The sequence below is a fragment of the Dermacentor silvarum genome, chromosome 8 (genome assembly GCF_013339745.2).
Source record: "Dermacentor silvarum isolate Dsil-2018 chromosome 8, BIME_Dsil_1.4, whole genome shotgun sequence".
Taxonomy (NCBI): Eukaryota; Metazoa; Arthropoda; class Arachnida; order Ixodida; family Ixodidae; genus Dermacentor; species Dermacentor silvarum.
In genome coordinates, this window is record NC_051161.1 from 37687089 (window position 1) to 37694839 (window position 7751).

General features: G+C 45.3%; 1 long non-coding RNA gene across 1 annotated transcript; it reads right to left on the reverse strand.

Annotated features, from left to right (window-relative positions):
• Positions 1 to 5732: 5732 nt before the first annotated feature.
• LOC125947538 (uncharacterized) lies at positions 5733 to 7196 on the reverse strand. The gene is made up of 2 exons (XR_007468362.1): positions 7100 to 7196; positions 5733 to 5866 (listed from the first exon to the last, which is right to left on the reverse strand). It is a non-coding gene; the product is annotated as an uncharacterized LOC125947538 (long non-coding RNA).
• Positions 7197 to 7751: the final 555 nt, after the last annotated feature.

Below are 7751 nucleotides of genomic sequence, written 5' to 3' on the forward strand. Positions count from 1 at the left end.
ACCAAAATCGAGAAGTATAGACAAGTGGGTGAGGGGGGGAGTTGTGAAGGGGGAAGTGGAAACACCCTCCTCCTGTATTATATTCCATCTAAATAAGGTGTGCCGATTCGCCTCGTGTCATTTTGTCTCACAAATGGCGATGAAGAACAGGCAATTGGGAATAACATGATGGCGCCAAATAATGAGCGCAAATTTCCAATGCCCTTTATGATGAAATATCCTTCAATGGCTCCAACGGAGACCTGGCAAGACGATATGTATTTGTTTACAGTAAACACACAGCCGCTAAAGGCGCCGAGAAACAGGGTGTGGGAGGCCCTGCCTGAAGGTTCGCCGCTTAGTTTCCCCTCCTCCCTCTTTCCCTCCCTCCTCACTTATTGGGCGTCACTGCACTCAACTACGTCTTCGAGCCCCTACAATCAGATTAGTATAGCGCCTCATCCAGACAAAACCCATGATTTCACACAGAAAATGCTCAAAAACAGAGGTGACGCAACCAAGGGCGGTATTTTACGCACGCAGCGTTGAAACAGAGATTTGCCAACATTTCGATGATATTTGCTTGAGACAAAACGCGCTAGTCATCTCCCAATAATTCGATCGCCGTTAATATGACTTTTCGCTTAATTCGGACGCCCTAAAAGATCCTGGCGAGTAACCCTGCATTACTACGGAAGGAAAATTTGTCTAGCTCGAACGCGAAAGCATGCCGCTTCGGTTAATTCGACAAACACCGACCCACACCGACCCACACCGGAACCCCCTCACGCCCTCCCCCGAGTGGTTACTAAAATCCTGAACACTCAAGAATTTCAAAAGGCGGTGTTACAGCTTTCCTAGTAATGAAGTTGTTTTATCTTTCAGTGACCGACGCTCTTTTCGTCCGTAAAGACATACGTTCCCGCTTGTTTCGTGTCGTGTCACACCCCATATTCAGTAGTCTGTTTCATCCGTTCAACACAGCGCTGTTCCCCCGCGATCGAGATCGAGAAAGACATTATCTAGGATGTTCAGGTGTTGTTCTCAGCAGGGAACCGATCGGCTAAAGGAAACGTATGCGAACATCGGCGTACCCTTTGGTCAAAGAGGCGTTGCTACAATTAATTATCGACATTAGGAACCGTTCTATTCGTTCAATTTGCTGTCGTTTGTTAATTCGACCTTTCGGATACTTCCACCAAATCTTGCGGTCTCGTAAGGGTCGAATTAACGGGAGTCAACTTACCAGTAACGTGAGCAGGATTATAGACGCCCAGGTGGACGCGCAGTCCGTATAAGTGATGCCTTCCATATTAAAAAAAAAAGAAATGCTACAGAAATTTTGCTAATGCGTAAGCATTCTTTGGATCGGCTGCTAACCTCCCTGCCTTTCTATTATGCATCCTTTCTCTCTCTCTCTTCGCTTACTTGCTTCTCCTAGCTTACGCATGTCAACCCATCGCTTTTCCGGTGCGAAAGAAATGAAATGCGTATACTGAACGGTGTGCAGATTAGTTGCCAGGTAACTGCATGGCCCCTTCAAAGCGATCGTATCAACTGAGCCGGAACGCCGTCACAAACGGTTTTAGCACAGCTGCTTTTCCATTATTAATTTTCTCCTTTTCCTTTTATTTTTTGTTACGACCCTGACGCAGCGACGGCAACGTCACCAGTTTTCTTGGTCACCACCAATCATTTATTATTATTATTATTATTATTATTATTATTATTATTATTATTATTATTATTATTATTATTATTATTATTATTATTATTATTATTATTATTATTATTATTATTATTATTATCTGAACTTATAACTGCCCTAAAGCGTAAAGATCGCGCACACCGTAAATCCAGAATTCCTGTGCCTAATGAGTGGAGAGAAGAATTCCGCTTTTTTCGAACTCTCTGCAAACGCCTCTATAAGCGGGATCATGACGCATATATTGCATTCTTGGAAAAGAGCGCCTCCGACCGGCCGGCGGAATTTTGGAAGTATATCCGCAAGCGTACCAGTAATCGCGGAGAGTGTTTTCGCCTGCTCGACTCTAGTGGAGTAGAAGTCCAAGCAGTCGCGGATTGTTTTGCTGCCCATTTCTCTTCCTTATATAAGCCTTCAGGTTTCAACGCTGGTGTCAGTCAGCAGCACACAACGGCTCCTACATCTAGTCCTGTGTTGTTTGATGCAAAGCTGATCATCGAATGCCTTAAGCGCTTGAAGCCTTCCCTATCTTGCGGTCCTGATGGCATCCCTTCCGCAATCTTAAAAGCGTACAGCGGTATATTTGCCCCAGTATTGACATCTATATTTAATAGCTCTCTGAATACTTCCACCTTCCCTCACATGTGGAAAACTGCTCGTGTTTTTCCTGTATTTAAGTCAGGCTGTAAAACCGATGTCTCAAATTATCGCCCGATTTCTCTTCTCTGTGCCACGTCTAAGGTTTTTGAGCTCGCTCTTCACAACGTATTGTCTTGTACTGTGAAGAACACGTTGATTCCGAATCAGCATGGATTCCTCACCGGACGCTCTACTATCACAAATCTCGCAAGCTTCATGACGCATATCTCCGCGCCGGTACTTCAAAGGGGGCAAGTAGACACCATATATTGCGACCTCAGTAAAGCTTTTGATGTGGTAAGCCACTCACTGCTTCTCATCAAGCTTACGCACTTTGGTGTTGACTCGTCAATTGTAAATCTATTGCGGAGTTATCTTATTGGTAGATCATGTTTTGTTAACGTCAACGGCCAAACGTCTTCATCGTACATGGTAACCAGCGGCGTTCCTCAAGGATCAGTGTTAGGACCACTCCTTTTCTTAATTTTTATTAATGACGTTGTTTCCGCCATTCGGCATTCTTCATTCCTCCTATATGCCGATGACATAAAGATTTTTAAGGCAATTCACACTGTTGATGACTGTCGCATCCTGCAGTCTGACCTGCTTTCTTTTTCTAAATGGTGCACAGATAATAACCTCACCTTGAATGCTGCTAAGACCAAAGTCATGACTTTCACCCGCAAAACAGCAAGCATCTCTTTTTCTTATTCAGTAGATTCTGTACCATTGTGTAAGGTCCGTGAGATCAATGATCTTGGTGTACTTTTTGATACAACCTTACACTTTTCAGCTCACACTAAACGCGTCGCAATGCGGGGCATGCGCACTCTTGGCTCTGTTTGCAGACTGTCGAGAGAATTCAATTCCCCTACACCGTTCCGCAAGTTGTACACAACAATCTGTCTTCCTCAACTCGAATACGCGTCGGTCGTCTGGAATGGCATTTCTAGATCCAACAGTGACATTATAGATCGGGTCCAGAAAAAGTTTCTAAGCATATATCATCACCGCTTTGCTAACACGGACTCTGGGCCCTGCTCTAGCACTGTTGGATTATTGTCATTGCCCTTACTTCACTGCCGACGTAATCGTGCTGACCTGATTTTCCTTTTCAAACTCCTTCACGGTATCCTCATGTGCCCCGAACTCCTCAGTTGTATCACATTTCGTATTCCGCGCAAAATCACCAGAGAACACAGACCTTTCCATGTTGCTGCCTGTCACCACCAACACTCAACCGTCCATAGAATACAGAGTCTCTATAACGCCCACTTTTATGACCTTGATATTTTTCACAACTCTTTGTCTTTGTTCTGCTCTCAGCTTTCCGTTGTTGTGTCTTAGTTTCACATATTGTTCAACTTCCCTTCTCCTCCTTTTTATTATGTATGCATTTTGCGCCTTTGGTTGCATGTATGTACACTTTTCTTTTCAAGATTGTTAATTTTTTATTCATTGTTTTTTTACTGATATTCCCCTGTTGTATTTGCTGATATTGTCCCCTGCTGATATTTTTCTCAACTCTATGTTTTTGTTCTGCTCTGAGCTTTCCGTTGTTGTGTCTTAGTTTCACATATTGTTCAACTTCCCTTCTCCATTTTATTTATGTATGCATTTTGCGCCTTCGGTTACATGTATGTACACTTTTCAAGATTGTTATTTTTATTCATTGTTTTTTTTTTTTCCACTGATACTCCCCTGCTGTATTTCTTTTTCTATGTATACGTGTGCCAGCACCCAGACCTCACGGTTGTTCCTGGGCACGATAAATAAACGATTGATTGATTGATTGATTGATTGATCACATGTACCAATCAGTTATTTTTATACTGAGCAGCCCCACGGCAGGCTTCTCTGCAGACACACCCGTAATGCGGGAAAGTAAGCTTTCAAGGCGGCCTGACGAGAATGCTTTTCTCTGATTAATTTTATTTAATTTTTTTTTTTAGTTTCAATTGTTTCTTATCGCTTATAAAGCTACCAATCCTCTACATTTACGCTATTATAACGATTAAATGTCTTAAATTCGCAAAGTACAGATTTTGTGCAAGATCAAGGCATTACACTTTTCGCGTGACAGACATTTTGCTGGGGTAGTCGCCGAAGAATGCTAACGAATTAAAAGAAAACGAGAACATGCGCTACGTAACTAATATGATCATATGAGATGTTCCAATTTAAACTCACGTGTCCACAGGCTTAATCTTTGGTTTCTGTAGAATGTGATTCCTTCGTGATCGATAAAACGCGATAATCGATAAATCGATAGCGATAAAATGCCCCCGCGCGAGGGACACGTGTAAATGCAGAGCATAGTGGAGTTCCAGTGGTGTTGGTGTTGTTGGTGTGGTGGTGGTGGTCTGGGTTGAGAGAGAAGAGAGAATCGTAAGCAGGTAACGTAAAGTTGTTATTATTTTATTGGCATCACTGCGATGTCTTGAACTGGTGCTTCGGCGCTGATGTTGGATTGCGTCGAGGTACTAGTTGAAGGTCTTGCTTCCATCGCTTATCATCTGCGACCGCCGACGAACGCAAGAGAAGAGAGCGCAGGACTCAGGAGTTGACGAGTGGAGCCCGCGCCAACCCGCTTTATATTCCTAGCGCGCGCGTTAGAGGGAGAGGGGGTGGAGAGAGGGCGCGCTATCACGCCCAGCACCTGCTGTTGCTACGGTGCTTGCAGCGCCGGAGCGCGACTCAACTACGACGCTTCGCGCGCTGCACATATGCTGCAAGCGTGATGCGGGAGGGGAGGAGCGGGGGAGAGGGCGCACCTGTGCTCGAGCTGTTGCGGACGGACGGCGCACGCTACATGTGAGTTAAAGAAATGCTCTGCATTTAAAAGACCGGGAAGGCCGTAACGGCCGCCGCACTCATGGCTGACAGCGGCAGGCAGGCGGCGCATTTACAGGTTAGACACAAGCCCCGTGTCCTCCAGGAAGCTGTAAGGAGGTGCTTGAAGGCGGAGCTGTGGTGCCGGTCGGGAGACAGAAGTTGCCACACCGAGACCGCAAGAAATACCAGGCGTCGCGCAAACCGCCGCCGCAGCAAGGAAAACAGAGACCGAGAGGGAGGACGAGGGGATCGTTACGTAAACGTCACGTGACCATAGAGAAAGGAATTCAACAAGAGGGGACACTCCCATAGGGCCCAGCGGCCGAATTGACTGCAGCGTGCCAAGCGGTTGGTGTCAATCACTTACATCACTTCCGGTTTCGGTTTTGGGCGCGCGTATTTTGAACGCAAGCTAGCACGCCGGCTGCGCCCCCGCCCCTCCCCCCCCCCCTTTTTTTTTTTTTTGCTCTTCGTGCAGAATCGGTTTATTATTTAGTAAAAATGATTGCGAACGATCTCGTAAAGTCCCATCGAATCTGTGCCACGTGCAATTTCACAAAATAGACGCAAGACCTTTTGTGCAATGAGGAAATATTTATTTTGCTCTATATAAAAGCTCGTTCCGCGCTTTTTGTGCGTTCATCCAACGTTGTGACACCAGCAGGTAAGGCAGTAGTTCCTGTATGAAGCTCCACCGGACGGCACCAGCTGAAAAAAAAGTAAATTACAAGCATGTTACATTTGCAAGCACGTAACAGCACGTTACAAGTGAGTCATTTTGGTATTTAGACATAGGAATACTGCGTGTAGAGGCGAAACGCGCGAAAGCGGTGAATGGGCGGCACTACAAACAATTGAAAGCAATTCGCTTTTGCATACATGGCGTAGAAAATACCCGACTCATCCCAAACACACACACACACACACAGACAGACACACACACACACACACACACACATATATATATATATATATCTGATTATATATATATAATCAGATATATTATTATATATTATATATATAATATATATTAATAATATATAATAATATAATAATAATATTAATAATATAATAATATATAATATATATATATATATTATTATATATCAGATATATATATATCTGATTATATATCTGATATATATAAACATCTGATTTCCAAGAGTTCCCCCATTTCCGGGGGCATTATTTCCTGCACTTTGGCAGCACAAATACACGAGCGACTTCGCGTTTCCAAAACTTGGCCTCGGGCGACGCGACGGTACGCTACATACAAAGAGACGGACGCAACAGGCACTCAAGACACATGCGTGGGCGCAATGCCTTTTTTCAGTCCTTTAGAAGACGTAATTTACGAATTACAAGTTTCTGATATGTTCGCGGTTCGCGCGTTCTGCCGGCGCCAGCAGCACACCCCATGTTATCTCTTGGCAATCGCCCATCGCGTTTTCAACAGGCGTGAGTACCGAAAGAAGGTGTATGTTGTTGCGGAGCCACAAAAAACGTCACAGACTTGTCCCTCTAAGATTTATTACACGCCAAACTAACTTTATCACCACGGCCGAGCTGCTTATCGCTAACTGCGTCACAACGCGCTGTGCGGCCAGCGTGCCTCAAAAGTACCCCAGAAAGTAACGAAATTACTTTTCAGTAATGTCTGTGGTCAGAGAAAGCGGCACAAACTTCTCCTAGCAAGATGCACTAGACTACACACCACAGCTGAGTTCTCGCTAACTGCGACACGGCGCCCTGTGCGGCTTAAAAACCGAAATAAGTTACAATAGTCCCATAGGAAGCGTCGGAAACATGTCTCAGCACGATTCATTAACTCAAATTAACTGCGCCAGGATGGCCGAGCTGTTTTTCGCTAACTGCGTCTTAAGTCTGGGTCCCGTGCCGTAAGCCTAATTGCGTCGTAGACTGTGAAACAAGATTTCTCACCTTGCCGTAGTCCAATAGTGCAGTGGTGTCTTGTCCCAGTGCAGAAGGAACGCAAGAATACGCCGAGAGCCCAATAAACCAGGTTACACTTAAAAAATGTCACAGTTTCGCCCTAAGGGCGAAGCGATGAATGCGATAGCAACACAGCAATGTCATACGAAGTAAGGTGAGCGGCTTTGATAGCAATATGAATTGTAGTAAACATGAGCTGATTAAGTAAGCAGGTGTGCTGCGGCGCAAGTAGACCGACATGAAGAGAGACTCGATGACCACGAGAAGGCGCGTGTGAAACGGTGGTGTTGATGAGAAGCGCTTCCCGTGGGCAGCGCGTGCGAAGGGACACACCTGTAGCGCTGCACTGCCGACCCGGGCAGCATTGCATGTGTAGCGTGCGTTGGAAAATGTGGCCCGACTATTACTAACTGATTGAACAAGCGTGGTGTGAGCGCGCACAAACAAACATGAATAGATCACACTGAATGACTGCAGACGACTGTCAAAACGCTGGCAGCAAGCACATATATACGCCGCAGCAGCGGGCGAAGGTACGTGCGGTCTATCGCTTCAACGGAAACTGAGCGGCGAATGGACGGCGCATAAAGGTCAGAGCCGTGTGGAGATAAGAGACGGTGCGGTCGAACGAACGACGAGC